Here is a 20,097-nt window from a genome sequence, read left to right on the forward strand (position 1 = left end):
TGTGCAAAATTGCAGCCTTAATTCTGCAAGCCCCCAAGTAAGCAATTCATACTCATTCAAGCAGTCCCATTTACCTCAACAGGACTGCTCACTGAATAAGAATTTGCAGGACTTGACTTGTTAGTACAGCTATTATTATGACTTATAAAAACATTGCAACATTCTTCAGTGTGATAAATATATTCTTCCACACTGTCTACAGCAGGGGCGGGCAAATTTTTTGGCCTGAGGGCCAAATTGGGTTTCCAAAATTGTATGGAGGGCTGGTTGGAGAGGCTGTCACTCCCAAAGCAGGCAGGCGTGGCCCGGCCCCCACCTCCTATCCGACACCCCACCCCCCCCAGGGACTCCTGCCCCATCCAACCCCCCCGTTCCCTGTCCCCTGACAGCCCCCCCCAGGGACTCCTGCCCCATCTACCCCCTGCTCCCTGTCCCCTGACCACCCCCGTACCCCCCACCCCTTACTGCCCCCTGCCATCCCATCCAAACACCCCCCTCATTCCTCACTGCCCCCTGCCCTGGGACCCTTGCCCCATCCAACCCCCGTTCTCCCACCCTCTGACCGCCCCAACCCCCTATCCACCACTCCAAACTTTCTTGCCCTCTATCCAACCCCCCCTGCTCCCTGCCCCCTTAACGCGCTGCCTGGAGCACAGGTGGCTGGAGCTGCCCAGAGCACCAGGTCAGGCCAAGGCTCTGCAACTGCACTGCCAGGCTGCCCAGAGCATTACGCTGGCGGTGCAGTGTGCTGAGGCTGCGGGGTAGAGGGAACAGCAGGGGAGGGGCCGGGGACTAGCCTCCTGGGCCAGGAACTCAGGGGCCAGGCAGGTGGGACGCGCAGGCTGGATGTGGTCCGCAGGCCGTAGTTTGCCCACCTCTGGTCTACAGATATCCCTTTTCTCCCCCATCACCATTAAAACAATTACTTGTCTAAGTTACTCGGAGCACAAGTAATATCACAACACATTATAAAATTCTGTATTTGTTTAGGAGAAAAAGGACAACTTTTTAAGCTTACTTTGTTCCACTTCAAAAGTAAGTTTTATATAATAACCTTTATTTTCTCTTCAAACAAAATAAACACTGAAAATTTAATCAGAAGTAAATTAAATTATTTAATTTACCTGTCCATGCAGTTGACAACAGTGCCCTATCTGGATATCGCTACTGCTATTACAAATCATATGAAGTAATGAAAAAAATATAAGCTTAAGCACTATAATTATTCTGAAGTCAATAAAAAGATGAAAAGCATGTTGCCATGGAATGTAGTTATTTACAATACTGCTCTTTCCAATGGGAAAGCAGGACTTAATTCTGAGCATTTTAGGTTGAACAGCAGTTTACTATATGTAAGGGAATTCTAGGGTTGACCAAAACCAGGATACGACTACACAGCAAAAACTACACATGAACTAGCTTGAATCCAGCTAGCACAGTTAATTATGGCAGTAAAGAAAATGTGTATCAGAGCTATTATTGCCTTCTCAAGTCTGCAGACAACCTGAAACACCGGCTCAGATGAGTGAAGCCCTGTGCCACCTCACCAACACTAATCACACTGGTGTGTGTTAAAAGCTATATTTTAGCTTAATGATAAAATGTTAACTATTTTATTGCTGATCACCTTAGACAGATGGGTGAGATTTTTAAAGTTGCTACAGTGAGAAAAATGCAAAGGAAGGAAAAAGAAACTAGAGAAATTCAGACTAGAAATAAGGCCTAAGCTTTGAACAGTGAGGTTAATTAACCACTAGAACAACTGATTGAGATTCATTTAGTGGATTCTCCATCACTGGCTATTTTGAAATCAAGACTGGATTTTTTTTTTTAAAAAAAGAAAGATGCTCTCGGAATTATTTTGGGGAAGTTCTATGGCCTGTGTTACACAGGAGGTCATACTAGATGATCAATGGTCCCTTCTAGCCTTGGAATCTATGCTGAATGTGACAATAAGATATTGAATAATGGTAATAAATAAAAGTTTAGTTACCAGATAAAGGCCAGGTTGGTTCCCCCCTGGATCTTTGTACAAACTCCCAATGACATTAGTGCAGTGGTCCTCAAATGTTTTCAGTCATGCCCCCCCTTGCCCAGTCTGCACCCCCACCCCAGGTGCCATGATCAAGAGCCACGGCCAGGAATGGGGCCAGAGCTTGGAGCGGGAGCCGAGAGACAGGAGCTGAGCCAGAGCTGGGGGCGGGGCTGGGTGGTACTCCCACCCCTGTCCTTGTGAGGGCTGACCTGGGCCCCACTGCATCCCTCCCCTGAAATGTTCCTCTGCACCCCACTCAGGGGGCATGCCCCACAGTTTGGGGACCACTGCATTAGTGAGAGATCTACTGTTAATCAAGGAAGTATGTAACCCTAAATTTGTATCCCAGCCCACTATTCATAATTAAAAATGGAATTCAGCCCTCTTTACAGAATGAGCAACACTCCTGCCATCAATGCATATTTAGAAAAAACAATCTTGCCTTCTCAATTCTGAATGACACAAGGGAGGAAACTAATCTAATTTCCTCCCCATACCAAGCCTCTACAGCTCAGTTTTGCATTTAAAATTTAAGTGGTTCCATCTACCTAGCTTTGTTTGCAACACTAACCTCTTAAACCCCTTGCGGCAGTGCTCACTAAGGGCACGTCTACACTACAGCTCTGAGATCGAGCCACTGGTGGTCAATTTAGCGAGTCTAGTAAAGACCCGACAAATCGACTGCAGATCACTCTTCAATGAGAAGAGTAAGGTAAGTCGATGGGAGATTTTCTCCCGTCAACCCCCCGGGGTGTAGACCCCGCAGTAACTCAACCTAAGGTATGTCGACTCCAGCTACGACTCCAGCCCAAGCCCATACAGCAATGAAACAGCCCTGCAACCCGAGCCCCTTGAGCTTGAGTCAACTGGCACAGACCAGCCACAGGTTTATCTTTGTGATGTAGACATATAAGTAAACTTAGAGTAAGGCCTAGTTCCACCTCTTCTGGCCGGAGGCAATCAGCCACCCCCCAATGTGCAGAGCATTATTAACTGGGGTTTTAGCCCTTACTTCAAAGTGATGGAGGCTAAGTCCCATCACACCCCTCTAAGAGCCACGTGATATATTTTCCACGTAAAAAAAAGAATGCGGGGTTGATGGGATTAGTGATTCATATTCAGCACACAAAGGACTGCTGGATTCAGTCTAAATGCCATTTAGAGCCAGTAATTTTAATACTCAAAACACAACTTAAACGCCTGGAAATATACAATTTTTAATTAGTCGAACCAGAGTACAGGAAGCCATTGAAGTGGGTAGTCATAATGGAAATAAGATTCTCATTTTGCACTCAACTCCTTAACCACTCTTCAATTAAAAGTTAACTCTCAAAGTATAATTAAAGTTATAGTTTAAATTCAGAGCTAAAGATGCTACTTTCTCATATTGTTGTGCCCAAGCACTACAGATCATCTGTAGCAACACCACATACTAATGAGAACCCTGCAAAAGAATGTTCAAAGAAACATGCATCTCATAAAATCATAGGACTGAAAGGGACCCGAGAGATCATCTAATCCGACTCAGTCCTGCCATGAGTGCAGGGGACTGAAGTATTATCTAGAGTTTCTAGACCATCCCTGACACGTGTTTGTCCAACCTGCTCTTAAAATTCTCCAATGATGGAGATTCTACAACCTCCCTAGGCAATTTATTCCATTAACTACCCTGCCTTTGCTGCAATTTAAGACCATTGCTTCTTGTCCTATCGTCAGCGGTTAAGGAGAACAATTTTTCTCCCTCCTCCTTGTAACAAGCTTTTATGTACTTGAAAACTGTTATGTCCCCTCTCAGTCTTCTCTTCTCCAGACTAAACAAACCCAATTTTTTCGATCTTCCCTCATAAGTCATGTTTTCTAGACCTTTAATCATTTTTGTTGCTCTCCTTTGGACTTTCTCCAATTTGTCCAAATTTTTCCTGAAATGTGGCACTCAGAACTGGACACAGTGCTCCAGCAGAGGCCTAATCAGTGCGGGGTAGAGCAGAAGAATTATTTCTCGTGTCTTGCTTACAACACTCCTGCTATTACATCCCAGAATGACGTTTGCTTTTTTTGCAACAGTGTTACACTGTTGACTCATTTAGCTTGTGAACCCCAGATGCCTTTCAACAGTACTCCATCCTTGGTAGTCATTTCCCATTGTGTGTGCGCTTGTTCGGTCCTTCCTAAGTGGAGTATTTTGCATTTGTCCTTATTGAATTTCATCCTATTTATTTCAAATCATTTCTCCAGTTTGTCCAAATCATTTTGAAATTTATCCTGGCCTCCAAAGCACTTGCAACCCCTCTCAGCTCGGTATCGTTCATAAACTTTATAAGTGTACTCTCTATTCCATTATAAATCATAGATGAAGATACTGAACAGAACCGGACCCAAAACTGATCCCTGTAGGACCCCACTGGATATGGACTTCCAGCTTGACTGTGAACCATTGATAACTACTCTCTGGGAATGGTTTTCCAACCAGGTATGCACCCACCTTATAGTAACACCATCTAGGTTGCATTTCCCTAGTTTCTTTATGAGAAGATCATGTAAGACACTATCAAAAGCCTTAAACTCAAGATATACCACATCAACTGCTACCCCCATCCAAAATGCTTGTTAACCCTGTCAAAGAAAGCTGTTGTCAAGAATAAATCATGTCAAATCAACACAAATCCATGCTGACTGTTACTATCACCTTATTATGTTCTAGGTGTTTGCAAACTGATTGCACAATATTTGCCCCTTTCCAATCCTCTGGAATCATTCCAGTCTTCCATGACTTTTCAAAGATAATCATTAATGGCTCAGATATCCTCTCAGTCAGCTCCTTGAGTATTCTAGGATGTATTTCATCAGGCCTTGGTGACTTTAAGACATCGAACTTGTCTAAGGCTATGTCTGCACTAGCATCTTTGTCGGTAAAGCTTTTTTCACACCCCTGAGCGACATAAGTTACACCGACAGATGTGCTGGTGTGGACAGCGCCACGTCAGTGGGAGATGCTCTCCCGCTGCCTTAGCTGCTGCCGCTCATCGGGGGGTGGTTAAATTATGCTGACAGGAGAACTACATACACAGGAGACCTTACCTTGCATTGGTACAGCTGTGCCACTGTAAGGTCTCTAGTATAGATATAGCCTATGTAATTTTTAACTTTTTCTTTCCCTATTTTAGCCACTGATCCTACCACATTTTTATTAGCATTCACATTGTTCGATTCACTACTAACCTTTTGAGTGAAAACTGAAACTGAAGTAATTTAGCACTTCTGCCATTTCCACATTTTCTGTTATTATTCCCCCCCCCCCATCTCTGAAGTCCATCACTAACAATAACCAATTAAACTACACAGATCTTAACGGGGACCTTGATATTGAGCAAGTATTTGAGTTTCGTATTTGGGAAACAGGAGGAAGTAGTCAAAAATTTGTCAATTTAATTTTAGTCTCACTTCCCTAATTGTGTTAATTCATCTTGTTTTAATTTAAAATGTTAAATGCATTACAAACTCAAATAACTTATTTGGCAGTATTAGATATCAGTCTCTAGAGTAACCAAACAAATTTAACGAATATGAAGTCTTATGTTGCTTCTAGACCATTATGGTCAATTTAGTCAATTTATCAAAGGAATCCTTAATCCATAGTTCTAGGTATGTGCAGTAGCTTTGCTTACTAAAAATACTGATGAAATCAAGGATTAGTTAGTAGCTAGGCAGCAGCCACATTTCTAAATAAAGTGGGACATTTTAGACTAAAGCAGACACCAAGTAGTACTTACTAGGAGTACAATTCATTATTCCCTAATATAGAAAAATATCACAAAGTATTCACAAAATCAAACGAGAAAAAAGCAACTGAAATTAATAATCTTTCTTTTGCCTTATTTTAAATGTATAACGGTTAAGTCTTTTTTCTTGAATTGCTTTCAGAATAACTCATCACATTTAAAATGAGACTGTTTCAACAGATCAAATATACACTTCAATATATAAATTACAGAAATACTAACAAACTTAGTCATGTTGACAAACGGAAGATTCAGGCAGTTTTACAAATTTTTATTTTAGTGATCATATCAAACTGTTTTAACCCTCTTTAGTTCATCTAGGATAGCTAGTTACCTCTAATCAAATCTACGAATAAAGAGTTAAACAGACAAGGAGGGTGAAAATGTCTTTTACTGAATCAACTTCTGTTGATGAAAGGGACAAGTTTTCAAGCTACACAGCACTCTTCTTCAGGTGTGGGAAAATACAACTAAATACAAGGTGGAACATAGTTTAGCATAATAGTCAACACACACTTTAAGGCCAGGGCTATACAACAGACGTACCGACCTATATCCACCTCACTGAGAGACGTAGTTATAATAGCCTAACCCCCTTTGTGGACACCCCCATGTCAATGGGAGAGTTTCTCCCACCAACTTAGCTACTACTGCCTCTCAGGGAGGTGGATTAAACTACACGAATGGTAGACGTTCTCCCGACGGCATAAGAGCATCTTCAACAACATGCTGCAGCTGCACCACTGTAGCGCTGTATGTGAAGACAAGCCCTAAGATATTTCCCAGACCTGAGGAAGAGCTGTGTAGTTCGAAAGCTTGTCTCTTTCATCAACAGAAGTTGGTCCAATAAGAGATATTACCTCATCCACCCTGTCTCTCAAATCCTGAGACCAACATGGCTACAACAACACTGAAAAAAACTTTAAACAGATCACATTTATTCAAAGTCCTCAAATTAAGTAGTGATAAATATTTGATCACTTATCGTCCATTTGCTATGTTTATTCAAATGTCTTCATGGAAGCCCGCAGGAGATAAGAGTAACAATAAATGGCATACCAATTAAGGATTGTGTTTAACAGAAACCTCATACTGATTTGATGAGCCAACATCTATCTGTTCTTTTAAAAAACTGTATATATTAATAGTAAAGGCATTCATTAAGAATGTGGCCAGGAACTGAATGCTGGTGTAAATTCTATATACTACTGCATTTGTTTGGAAACCTTTGTATTTATAGAGTGCTTAGGCCCAGATTTTGTAACATGACATACAGGCAGATAGATCCCCACACGCACATGGAGACTCACTAAATTCAAGGGTACTCCACATTTGCACAGAGGTCTGTCCACACACAATAGGCTGCATGCTGGTCTGTAATAGGCACTGTATAGCTATATATATATGCACAGCTCCAAAGAAATCCCTCTTCTGGCAGCTGGCATTTACTGGGTCATAGAACATATATTTGTTTCAAGGGATAAAGTGCAAGATGCCTCATGAATTTCACACACTATGCTTAAGCACTTTTGCTTTTTAAAGCATTAGTAGGGTACTTTAAAAGAGATGCAATCAGTACATGATTGTCACAACCCTTTAAGAAAAAAAAAAACAAGATTACAAATGTAATTTTTTTTCAAGAAAAAAAAATCTGGCCTGCAAAATACTGTGCACAAACCCCAAATAAATCCCTATTTCCAAATATTTATTTCCACACAGCTACCCAGGATCTGGGGGTTTTCGTTTGAATACAGGGTGATTTATAAGTGAAGTGAAACAACAAATCCAGACAACTAAAGGCTATGGGCCCAACCCTGTTCCCATTTAAGCGAGTGAGAGATTTACCCGCGGCTGCCACAACCACAGGGTCCTGTCGAAGTGACAAATACAGGGGAGCTCGCTCCCCTCCAGTCACAATCCACTCCCATAACTGATGCTGTCAAGTTACAGGGAGTCTCCTGGCTCCTGAAGCCCGACAGCCGCATGAACCCCGCGGCCGGGGCACGCACCCCCCCGGGCCAGGGCAGCAGGGGGCTGCAGGCACTCGGTACGTCCCCTACGGGGAGGCAGGAGCGGAGTCCCGCCCGCTGGCGCTGCCTGCAGCGGGGCTAGGGGTGAGTAACCACCGGCCCGGGACGGGCACTGAGCACCTACAACTCCCAGCGCTGCCGCGCCGTGAGCCGCCCCCCACCCCCATTGCCGCCCGCACGGGGACGGGGCCAGCTGCGGCACCCTGCCCTGCGGAGATGCGGGGGCAAACGCGTCCCCACCGACCTCCCGCAGGAGCAAAGCCCCGCGGGCGAAGCTTGTCGGCCGAGATCCCGCACCCGAGGACGGGGTCGCGCCCTGCCCGTCCCCACAGGGGCAGCTCCCGCGCCAGCCCGGCGACACGGGCTCCCAACATGGCCGCGGAGCAGCAGCCGGAGCCCAGGCAGCGAGAGCCCGCAGGGAAAGTTTGCCCGCCGCCGCCGCCCGCTCGCCCGACTCCTGCCGCAGCCGAGCCTGCCCGGTGCCGAGAGGACACGAGGCCCCCCGCCGCGCGACTTACCGAGGGAGAGCCCGGCCCGGCACGCGCAGCTCTCTCCGCTCGGGCCCCAGCCGCGCTCGCGCCTGCTAACTGCCAGCCCCGTCCCACGCCCGCCCAGCCGCGCTCACACATCACCGTCCCTGGCCACAGCTGCGGGAGGACGGGCTCCAGGGGCCCCGCCCCAGCCCTTGGGATCTAGGGGGAGGGGCCGCCGCCATCTTGGGAGCCGGGGGTGGGGGGGAAGGGCTTCGAAGCGTTTGGGAGGGTGTAGGGACGAGGAAACTCTGAGGCTTCCTACCGGGCTCTGCGTTGGGGGGAATGGACGAAAGAGTCCACTCCTCCCCCTTCACGCTCTGGGGAGTCTCCACCCTCCCCCCGGACCTGCCTGCCCCCCACCCCTCCTTCCGTGGAGAGAGAGTTGCCCCCCCGCACTCCCTTCATTCACTGAGAGTCCCCCCTACAGCCCTGCCCGGTCACTCCTTGGAAAGAATCCCCCGTACAGAGCTGCCCGCCCCCAGTGCAGATCTTGCCCCAAGTCTCCTCACTGCTTGATGCAACTTCTTCGTTATTGTGGATGATTAAATTAAGGAGTGTTTTCAAAGTCTTCCTTTAGGGAGAGTGCCTCTTGATGCGGGTGAGTCAATGAACTATATACAGTGTTTCACATTGTTCCCGCAGCTCATGACATGACTCTGTCTACTTCTGGAAAATTGTCGTGTTTGAGTTGAATCCCAACCCGACATTAATGTGTAGCAAATAAAAACAGTGTGAACAACTTCAGTCAGTTCTAAACTTTGAAAAGAAGTGTATTATTTTGATAAACAAGACACAATTAAACCTGATCTGCATCTTCCGCTCCTCTGACCACATTTTTCCCTTACTTCATTTCTATACAGGCTTCTTTCTCCTTAAATCTAATAAAAAGAAATCTAATGAGACTCTTAGCCCTGTCCTCATCTCCTCCTGCTTTCTTTGATCTCCATGTGATTCTCTTCTGACTGCTCTTTTTGTCTCTTTTGCCTACTCGAGATCTAGACTCTAACTCCTTACATTTCACTGCATACACTTGCAACAGACTAATACTAAATTATGCTAACCTTCCTCCCCTCTTCAGTAAAACTTCTGATGATCCAGCCACCTTTCCTGAGATAATTGTTCTGTGAAGCACTCACACAATTCTGTGTGTTGTACAAGCTGAGCCCTTAGGTTGTAAGACTCTTGAGGCAGAGATTTATTAATTATTCAGCATACTTCATCTACTGTAGTGTTTTTCAACCTTTTCCATACTGGGATCCTGCTCTCATCTAGCCAGGATCTATCTGGCACCCTCCTCCCATTTTGCAATATGGGAAAGGCAGAGAGTAGTTGCATCACCCTTACAGCTAGTCACAGTCCCCAAGCTGAGAACCCGTGATATATTGCAGTGATTCTCAGCTAATGGTGGGGAGCAGCCCCCAGGGAGGATCATGAAAGGCAATTGGGGGTGGGTGGGACAGGAAGCATTGCAAATTTTATTGCAACTCTAATGCAAAGAATATCTTCTTCCCCTACTTCCTGCACATCCTTCTCCTTTCACGTTAAGTATTCTTGGTCAATCTCATGAAACACACACACATTATATAGGCAGATCACTATTGTCAATGATAAATTTATTGTCAGAGTAAAAAGTGGAAGGGGGTCCTGAAAATTTTTGATTTTGAATAAGAGATTGCCAACCTGATCTATTGTATTGCCTCCTGTATACTAAAATGCTACATAAAGGGATAAATAAGGATCTCATTCCGCACAAGAGATCCACTTGCTGGACCCTACAGTGAAAATAAGTGATGGTCCCATAAACACCACCCTATACCAGAAACCTACTAACCGCTATACTTAGCTACATGCCTTCAGCTTCCTTCCAGGACACATCACACAATCCATTGTCTACAGCCAGGCCCTAAGACACAATCGAATTTGCTCTAATCCCTCAGACAGAGACAAACACCTACAAGATCTTTATCAAGCATTCTTAAAACTACAATACCCACCTGGGGAAGTGAGGAAACAGATTGACAGAGCAAGACAGATACTCAGAAATCACCTACTACAGGACAGGCCCAACAAGGAAAATAACAGAACACCACTGGCCATCACGTACAGCCCCCAGCTAAAACCTCTCCAGCACATTATCAGCGATCTACAACCCATCCTGGAAAACGATCCCTCACTCTCCCAGACCTTGGGAGGCAGGCCAGTCCTTGCTTACAGACAGCCCCCGAACCTGAAGCTCTAATTCAGCTTTGTCTGTTCTTCTCATTGTTCCATCACCATAGAAGAGGGACATAGGCACTGGTCCAAGTGAGTGGCTAAAAACAGTTGCCATTGAAACATCATCTCTGTATCTTGCTAAGGACAGGGCTCTGCAGAAAACAATTTCTGGTCTGATAGCTGCTGTGACTGTCCCTCCCTTGCCAAACTTAAATATGGTCTTATTGCCTATGTCAGTAAATGTTTTGATGCCAGATTTCTTGACTGGGCTGAAGAAGCTATGTGTCCCATCAGAATCAACCCACCTTTCACAAATCTCTCCATTTGTTCTTCACCAATATCAGCTATTTTCAGGAGAGTCTCTTGTACATCTGATGTTACATACAGTCCAGTAGGTATGTTGATAAGCACCTCTGGATGTGATTCAGGGTCACATGGGTTGGTCATGTTGTTGATGACATGGTTGGTAAGAGCTGCAACATGCTCTTCAACTCTCTTCAGTGCAGAGGCAAGGGCTTGTTTGTGGACATTGTCTTCAGTAATTATTGTTAGGCCACTTCTTTCTCTCATATTTTTGCATATTCATAATAGGAACCTGCGTACTATCATCTCTAGCATTAATTGTGACCTACGCATACCATCACTGAATTAAAAAGCTATTATCTAGAATATTTCAAATGCTAGTACTGCATTCACAAGCAACAGGGGACAGCAAACAGGGGAGTTTGAGAGGGGGAGAAGGAGATCCCCCTGCTGAACGAACAAGGTGTGAGTATTAATCTTGGGGTGAGTGAGTTTGTTTGGCTGTTCGTGTTTTTCTCTCTCTTTCAGGTTATTTTTTAGTTACAGCGGCAATTGGGATTGTATGTCTGGGGACTGTTTGAGCCTTTATTCCCTGGATCATCCTTGATCATCTTTGATCAGCCTTGTGATCACCCTCCCCATGTGTGATTAACAAGGGGATAGGAGTGAGCTAGGAGAGAAAGCCTTAAAAGCCAAAGGCTAAGTGACCAAGGGGAGCTAGGGAACAGGGGACCGCAAAAAGGAGTTTGAGAGGGAATTTGTGGGAGGGAGATATAATATAATCACTATGGTTAGGAAGGGACACGTGGCCAGTGCCAACGCTGCTCCAGTCTCCTGCACCTGTGCCTGTATCCAGACAGACAGACTAACCATGGATGCCTCTACCCAGATCCCAGGGTGGATTTGCAGAGACTGGGGCCTGCATTTTCCCACTCACAGAAAGCCAGGCTGGGGGGGGGACCATCCTGTGTGACATGTGCCTGCTGGTGGAATCTCTCCAGAAGCAGGTGGGAGAGCTACAGGAGGAGTTGGCTAGACTGAGGAGCATCTATGCCCACAAGGAGTTCCTTGAGAGTATTCATATGGAGACATCCAAGGCTGAGGAAGCTATCCAGCTATAGAGGATTGCTGTCACACCACCTGGGGAGGAGAATATGGCTCTGTCTCAGGGAGGACACTGGCTGCTGATTACTTCTGGCAGCAGACAGTGCTCCACCCCTACTCCCAACCCACCCACCATGGTGATGGAAAACCGATATGCTGTGGCTATGGCTATGAGCGATGAGGAATAACCCCCAAAGGTGGAGGAGGAGAAGCCAGAAGCCATGTACCCCCAAGGCTGGGAGGATCACAACCACCTCTCCCAGGAGGAAATGTAGGGTAGTGGTGGTTGGTGACTCTCTTCTGAGGAGGACAGAGGTACCCATCTGTCACCCTGACATGGCATCCTGGGAGGTATGCTACACGCCAGAAGCCTGTATCAGAGATGTTACGGAGGGATTGTTGAGGATCATCCGGCCCTGTGACCCATGCTATTCATCCATGTGGGAACCAAAGATACTGCAACGTATGACCCTCAGCAGATCAGAAGTGACTACAGGGCTCTCGGAGTAAGGGTGAAGGAGTTGGGAGCACAGGTGGTGTTCTCTTCAATCCTTCCAGTCAAGGGTAGGGGCTCAGGCAGAGACAGATGCATCCTGGAGGTGAATGCCTGGCTGCGAGGATGGTGTTGCCAGGAGTGCTTCAGCTTCCTTGACCATGGGATGCTGTTCCAGGAAGGAGGACTGCTAAACAGGTCCACCTATCAAGGAAGGGGAAGAGCATAGTGGATACAGACTGGCTAACCTAGTGAAGAGGGCTTTAAACTAGGTTCGAAGCAGGCAGGTGATCAAAGCCCACAGGTAAGTCAAAAACATGGAGACCTGGGAGAAGGGTCAGAATTTGGGGGGAGCATGAGCTGTTATAGCAGGGATAAGGGATAGACAAGACAGAACTTGCAGGTGGGGGCGGGAAATCAAATCAGTATCTTAGATGTCTGTATACTAATGTGAGAAGTATGGGGAATAAGCAAGAAGAACTCGAAATGCTAATAAATAAACACAACTATGACATAGTTGGCATCACAGAGACTTGGTGGGATAATATGCATGACTAGAATATTGGTATAGAAGAGTACAGCTTGCTCAGGAAGGACATGCAGGGCAAAAACGGAGGTGGTGTTGCCTTATATATTAAAAATGTATACACTTGGACTGAGGTTGAGATGGAAATAGAAGACAGACATGCTGAAAGTCTCTAGGTAAGGATAAAGAAAGGGAGTACTTGTGGCACCTTAGAGACTAACAAATTTATTTGAGCATAAGCTTTTGTGAGCTACAGCTCACTTCATCGGATGCATGTAATGAAAAATACAATGGGGAGATTTTATATACACAGAGAACATGGTAACACCCATTGTTTCATGTTCTCTGTGTATATAAAATCTCCCCACTGTATTTTCCACTACATGCATCCAATGAAGTGAGCTGTAGCTCACAAAAGCTTATGCTCAAATAAATTTGTTAGTCTCTAAGGTGCCACAAGTCCTTCTTTACTTTTTGCGGATACAGACTAACAGCTGCTACTCTGAAACTTAGGTAAGGATAAGAAGAGTAAAAAATGAGAGTGATGTCATGGTAGCAGTCTACTACAGACCACCTAACCAGGAAGAAGTAGTGGATGAGGGTTTTTTTTAAACAACTAACAAAATCATCCAAAGCACAGGACTTGGTGGTGATGGGGGACTTCAACTACTCAGCCACCTGTTGGGGAAAATAACTCAGTAGGGCACAGTTTATCCAACAAGTTCTTGGAATGTATTTGAGGCAATTTTTTATTTCAGAATTGGAGAAAGTTACTAGAGGAAAGGCTGTTCTAGTTTTGATTTTGACAAATAGGGAGGAACTGGTTGAGAATTTGAAAGTGAAAGGTAACTTGGGTGAAAGTGATCATGAAATGGTAGAGTTCATGATTCTAATGAGTGATAGGAGGAAAAACAGCAAAATAAAGAATGGATTTCAAGAAGGCAGACTTTAGCAAGCTCAGGGAGTTGGTAGGTAAGATCCCATTGGAAGCAAGTCTAAGGGGGAAAGCAACTGAAGACAGTTGGCAGTTTTTCAAAGAGACATTATTAAGGGTGGAAGAGCAAACTATACTACAGAAAGGGATCTGGGGGTCATAGTGGATCACAAGCTAAATATGAGTCAGTGTTACACTGTTGCAAAAAAAAAAAAAAAAAAAAAAGCAAACTTCATTTTGGGATGTATTAGCAGGAGTGTTGTAAGCAAGACACAAGAACTAATTTTTCCTCTCTAATCTGTGCTGGTAAGGCCTCTACCAGTGTATTGTGTCCAGTTCTGGGCACCACATTTCAGGAAATATATGGACAAATTGGAGAAAGTCTGGAGAAGATCAACAAAAATTATTAAAGTTCTAGAAAACATGAACTATGAGGGAAGATTGAAAAAATTAGATTTGTTTAGTCTGGAAAAGAGAAGACAGAGGGGACGTGATAACAGTGTTCAAAGTACATAAAAGCTTGTTACAAGGAGGAAGGAGAAAAATTTTTCTTAACTTCTGAAAACAGGACAAGAAGCAATGGGCTTAATTTGCAGCAAGGGTGCTTTAGGTTGGACATTAGGAAAAACTTCCTGCCAGGGTGGTTAAACACTGGAAAAAATTGCCTAGGGAGGTTGTGGACTCTCCATCATTGGAGATTTTTAAGAGCAGGTTAGACAAACACCTGTCAGGGATGGTCTAGATAATACTTAGTCCTGCCATGAGTGCTGGGGACTGGACTAGATGACCTCTGAAGGTCCCTTCCAGTCCTATGATTCTATGATTAAATACAAAATAAAACCTTTTACCAGGCAGACTAAATGCTACATTTTATGTACAAAAGCTTTAATATGGAGAATCATTTTTGAGGGTGCCACTTGGAACTGGGATAGCACTGAACCCACCTGACTCACCAGCCTGGGCTTCCTTTACACTGCTGTGACAGAGCCTCAAGCCCCCTCCAGCACACATACAGGTAGGGACACACCCAGCTGCAGCTACACACAGATGCTGAGATCAGCTCTGCATGGGAAAGCTCAGCTACGGCACCTGCCAGTTCCTAAGCACGCACCCCCTCTTTGGAGTGTAAACCCAAAATTACATCATCTTGCGCTACACAGGGAACTGTGCAGCGTAAGCTCATGAAATTTATCCCCTCCCTCAATGTGGATGAAGATATGCAGCAGCTTTCTGCCCCCATTTATGATTTCCACACACTGGTTTTAGACAAAACAAAAACAAGGTACAAAAGAGGCACAACATGGTACAAAAACTACGAAAGATAGATTTTAAGTGATTATAAGGGATAGCAAACAGATCAAAGCAGATTACCTAGCAAACAAACAAAAATATAATCTAAGCTTAGTATACTAAAGACATTGGATATAAGTACTGTAGCAAATTCTCACCCTAATTGTGAGGTGATTAGTATCTTCTAAGACCAAGATTCTGGCTGATGAATCTTGCCCATATGCTCAGGGTTTAGCTGATCGCCATATTTGGGGTCAGGAAGGAATTTTCCACCAGGGCAGATTGGAAGAGGCCCTGGAGGTTTTTCACCTTCCTCTGTAGCATGGGACACGGGTCACTTGCTGGAGGAGTCTCTGCTCCTTGCAGTCTTTAAACCACGATTTGAGGACTTCAATAGCACAGACATAGGTGAGAGGCTTTTTGCAGGAGTGGTGGGTGAAATTCTGTGGCCTGCATTGTGCAGGAGGTCAGACTAGATGATCATAATGGTCCCTTCTGACCTAAATATCTATGAATCTATGACCTATTATTTGCCCTAATGGAGATCTATACCAAATGCATTCTGCCTAATGGGCTTTCCCCAGGTGTAAACACATTTGTAATAGATGCATAGACAATATTCCTAACTTCAGATACCAAAATGATACATGCATACAAATAGGATAATCATATTCAGTGAATCATAACCTTTTTAATGATCTTACATGACCTATCTTGCATAAAATACATCATAGTTATGCCATAATCATACCATAATAATATTACTATGAAAATATGGGGCATAGTGCTACAGCATTATATTAGGAAATCATGTACACTTATATCTACTTACTATGATACTAATCTATCCTACAATCTCAAATCCTGCTCCCCTTCTCTTCATTTTCTGCATCAAGAGCAACCTTTCTTTGGAAAGAAAATTTACACTTAAGCAGCAGTCCAGTGAATCCTGATGTTAGGAGCACTATCTGCCATAGAACTTAAACCAGTAAGCCACTGCACAATTTGACCTAGTCTGTGTGGTCAGGAGCAAATTATTATGAGGTTTTTTTAAAAAAAAGACATGCACAGGTAGAGATATTAAATATTGGGGTGTAATGTAATGGTTAAAGATGCAATCTAGTGTCAAGGATTGAAGCCAGTTGCTCCGATTTTGGATCATCTATCTTTAAAAATGTTAGAAATATTATTTAAATTAGGCTTTTAAATTGAGTTTCATGTAAATGGGGGAAAAGGTTGCATCCAATGAAGTGAGCTGTCACTCACGAAAGCTTATGCTCAAATAAATTGGTTAGTCTCTAAGGTGCCACTAGTACTCCTTTTCTTTTTGCGAACACAGACTAACACGCTGCTACTCTGAAACATGTAAATGAGGGAATTTCACACCTATTTCTGTACCATTTCAGTCTGTATAGCAAGCATAATAGTACTACATTCATAGAGCTATCTTTGCAACTCAAAGAGATTCAGACTTCTCTTACCTTGTTTTTAACTGACTAAATGGTGATTTTTTTTGGACCTTTTTTAAATTCTATGCAAATAAGAGACTAATAACACTGGGAGTTTATAACCAGGCATAGTGCAGGTAGGTTTTCTACCAGCTTTCCTAATGCTACTCAATCCTGACCTGAACAGCCTACCTATATTAACCATTATAATCATCAGCTCTTCTGTCAATCATGGTAAATTGGCTAGTGGACAATATTTCAGAGAAACATCATAGATGAAGCCGCTTAGCTGATTTTACTTTTTATAAACAAACCAAGATTTAAACCACAGTCACCAGCTATGAAGTCTACTGCACTCGTACTGTGGCTCCTTATTTTTCAGCAAATGTTTAAAACACAACAAACCTACATCTTGCAAAATGCTTTGGACCAGCATTTCAAGTCAGGAAGTACTTATATTGTGCCTGCAGCATTTCTGTGTACATCCATGACAATCGGTAAATCTAATCTGTCATGGCATTTATAAGGTGTCTTTTACTTTACTATCTAAGTACCAATACCTGTTAGCAAGAACTGGATTTGTACATGCAAACTGGCACTTAGGCACCTACCTGATTTTTACTTGCAAATGCAAGATTTGCAGGCACAACAGGTCTGTGCAGTTTCTGTAGCCATGCCTCAGGCACCCTGCCTCTGAAAATCTGACCTAATGAGTCTCTTGCACTTACATTTCCTCTCCCTTCTGCTCACCTCTAGTGCATATAGCTATACCTATCCTATATCTACATAGATATATCTTGCATTTGCAGTGAAAATCAGGTTAGTACCTAAGGGTATGTCTACACTACCCGCCGGATCGGTGGGCAGCGATCAATCCAGCAGGGTTGATTTATCGTGTCTAGTCTAGACACAATAAATCGATCCCCAAGCGCTCGCCCATCAACTCCTGTACTCCACCGCCACGAGAGGCACAGGTGGAGTCAATGGGGGAGCGGCAGCAGTCGACTCACTGCGGTGAAGACACCACGGTAAGTCGATCTAAGTACGTCAACTTCAGCTACATTATTCACGTAGCTGAAGTAGTGTAACTTAGATTGATCCCCGTCCTCCCCTGTGTAGATCAGGGCTAAGTGCCAGTTTACATGTACAAATCCAGTTTTTGATTAGTATTTGTGTTTAGATACCACTGTAAAAGACACCTTATAAATACCATAGAAATTGGTATCAATCTGAGCCTTTTAGGGTATGTCTACTGTGCAGCTGGGAGGTGTGATTCCCAGTGCAGGTAGCTCAGCTCAAGCTTATGGGTTAAAATTAGCAGTGGGATATTGTGGCACTGGCAGTAGCTCAGCCAGACACTTGAGCTCAGATCCAGGGGATCAGGTGGACTTGGACTTGAGAGTGTCCTAAGCTGCCACCAGTGCCACAATGTCCACACAGCTATTTTTAGCACACAGGCTGGAGCTGAGCTAGCACCAACTCTGTCTACTTGTGTTAGGAATCACACTTCCTAGCTGCAGTATAGACATATCCTTAACTGACTTTAAAAAATCCTCAGTATTGAACACTGCCATTTATCGACAGCACGGATGTAGATCAGGTTGAAAACAGCATTTGAATGTCTGTATAATAGATTTGCTCATTAAAGAAAGTCCAGTGTTTATTTCTATCTGGTTTTGATTCTAGCAAAACATTCTGGGTTGGAATGTTTAGTAAAAGAGACCCTGAGACTCATCATAGCAGGTTGCCAGTGAATCTGAAGATTAAGGGGGCAGACTGATTCATTGGGTACTTAAGGAAAAATTATGATATTTGGGTTTAGGCTGACGAGCTACGAATGAACTAATTTTAAAAAAGGACAAATCAATTAGAGCTAAATAAAAGAAAAATGTCCTCGCTTGTCACATTCTGCCTACATACAGTTTAAAATGCACTGTGGATTGTGCACCGTGTCAAGAAAAGGATTTCTATTTCTAGGCAAATTCCAGCCATGTGCATAAGTTGTTGAGAATTAGATAATTTGTAGAAGGTTATGGGTTGTTTTTTTTATACAGACCCATCTTTTTTGATCTGGCCCACAGGTCACGGCAGGTGTAAATGGGCCATGTGCTCAGAGTAATGCCTACAGGACTGAGTAATCCTCAGCCGCAGCCTGCAGTAAGTGAGTCGTAGATGCTTCCTGAACTCTACAGCAGGCATATACAACAAGAGATATATCTCACTACTCTTCCGATGTGGAATCTGGAGGCTAGTGAATCCCTAGTTGCATGAATCTGCTGGCTATGCTCCCTCCACTTCCTCTGGCCTGCTCACAATGCTCCACCTTTCACTCCTACACAGACTGCTATGGCAGAAGTCACCTGATAGGGTGGGCAGAAAGGGGTTCAAGACTCCCACTTACAGGCTTTCAGTATCTGACCCCTGGAGCAGAAATTCAGCTCCCTCTTGCATTGCAGATTTTATGCCAATACAGAATGGCCCAGAGAATATGGAATATAACAACTGCAATATAAGAGCAGACCCACTGTCCATTTAGTTTAGCATCCTGTCCCTAATAGTAGTAAGTACAATATGTTTTAGAGGAGGATGTGAGAGATCAAGGCACAAGCATTAACAATCTGTCCTTAAGGGAAGTTTCTTCCTTGCCCCAGGCAAGTAGGTTCAACCCATTTTACACCCTAAAGCATGAAGATTAATCTCCTCTTTTTATTATTCTATTTAATGTAACTTTGGAAATTAGTCATAATTGCTTAGGGTCCTACACTATTAACTTCAATGGGATCTGAGGATACTTAAGGGCCACAGAACTTATCTTCTAAAAATAAATCAGTAGTTTAGAGTAAAGGCTCACAGCCCCTGAAATAAAGATGGAAACATATCAGGTGAGAAAAGGGAGGTAAATCCTTGGAAAATATGCAATAGTGCAAAATAGAGCCCTTCATGGTAGGGACACTGTAAAAACAGATTGAACACTTATATGGACTCTGAATCCAGAGTTACAATAGTTCAAGTTTAAAATGGTTTTGAAGGAATATAACAAGACAACCTGACAGCAATGAACATTAGGAAGAAATTTTCCCTATTGGCAGATTAAACCAAAGTTACCTACTGCAGGGCTTCTTGCACCTTTTTCTGTCCTTGGCTCTGCCCCACCCATGCTCTCAGCCAGCAAAGCAGAGCCAGCTAGGAATATGAGGAGGTGGTTAATTGTACCCTTTGAAGAGCTGCTGGAAATTACTCCCTACCTGAAGCAAGAGGGGAGCATGTGGGGAGCTGTGACTGAGTTACAATGGCTCCCAGGGTTCCTGGGGTAGCACAGCTGCATGCCACCTTCTATGCAAGGCTTACTGCAAAAGGCACAATCTAGCTCTGAACAGTCCCCAGCACAGTGGTATTACTACTGTAAAC

The 20,097-nt window shown here is 44.0% G+C and overlaps 1 protein-coding gene across 4 annotated transcripts in view; it reads right to left on the bottom strand.

Moving 5' to 3' along the window:
• Positions 1-8,649, bottom strand: part of PLEKHF2 (pleckstrin homology and FYVE domain containing 2) — a 42,883-nt gene extending 34,234 nt beyond the window's left edge. For 2 of the 4 annotated variants that reach the window (XM_048841278.2, XM_048841277.2), the window contains exon 1: positions 8,363-8,520. The gene's annotated coding sequence lies outside the window, so the exon portion shown is untranslated. Of the gene's footprint in view, positions 1-8,362 lie in introns of all 4 variants that reach the window. The other 2 variants (XR_007355390.2, XM_048841276.2) reach the window with 2 other exon arrangements.
• Positions 8,650-20,097: the final 11,448 nt, after the last annotated feature.

The sequence above is a fragment of the Caretta caretta genome, chromosome 2, assembly GCF_965140235.1.
Source record: "Caretta caretta isolate rCarCar2 chromosome 2, rCarCar1.hap1, whole genome shotgun sequence".
Taxonomy (NCBI): domain Eukaryota; kingdom Metazoa; phylum Chordata; order Testudines; family Cheloniidae; genus Caretta; species Caretta caretta.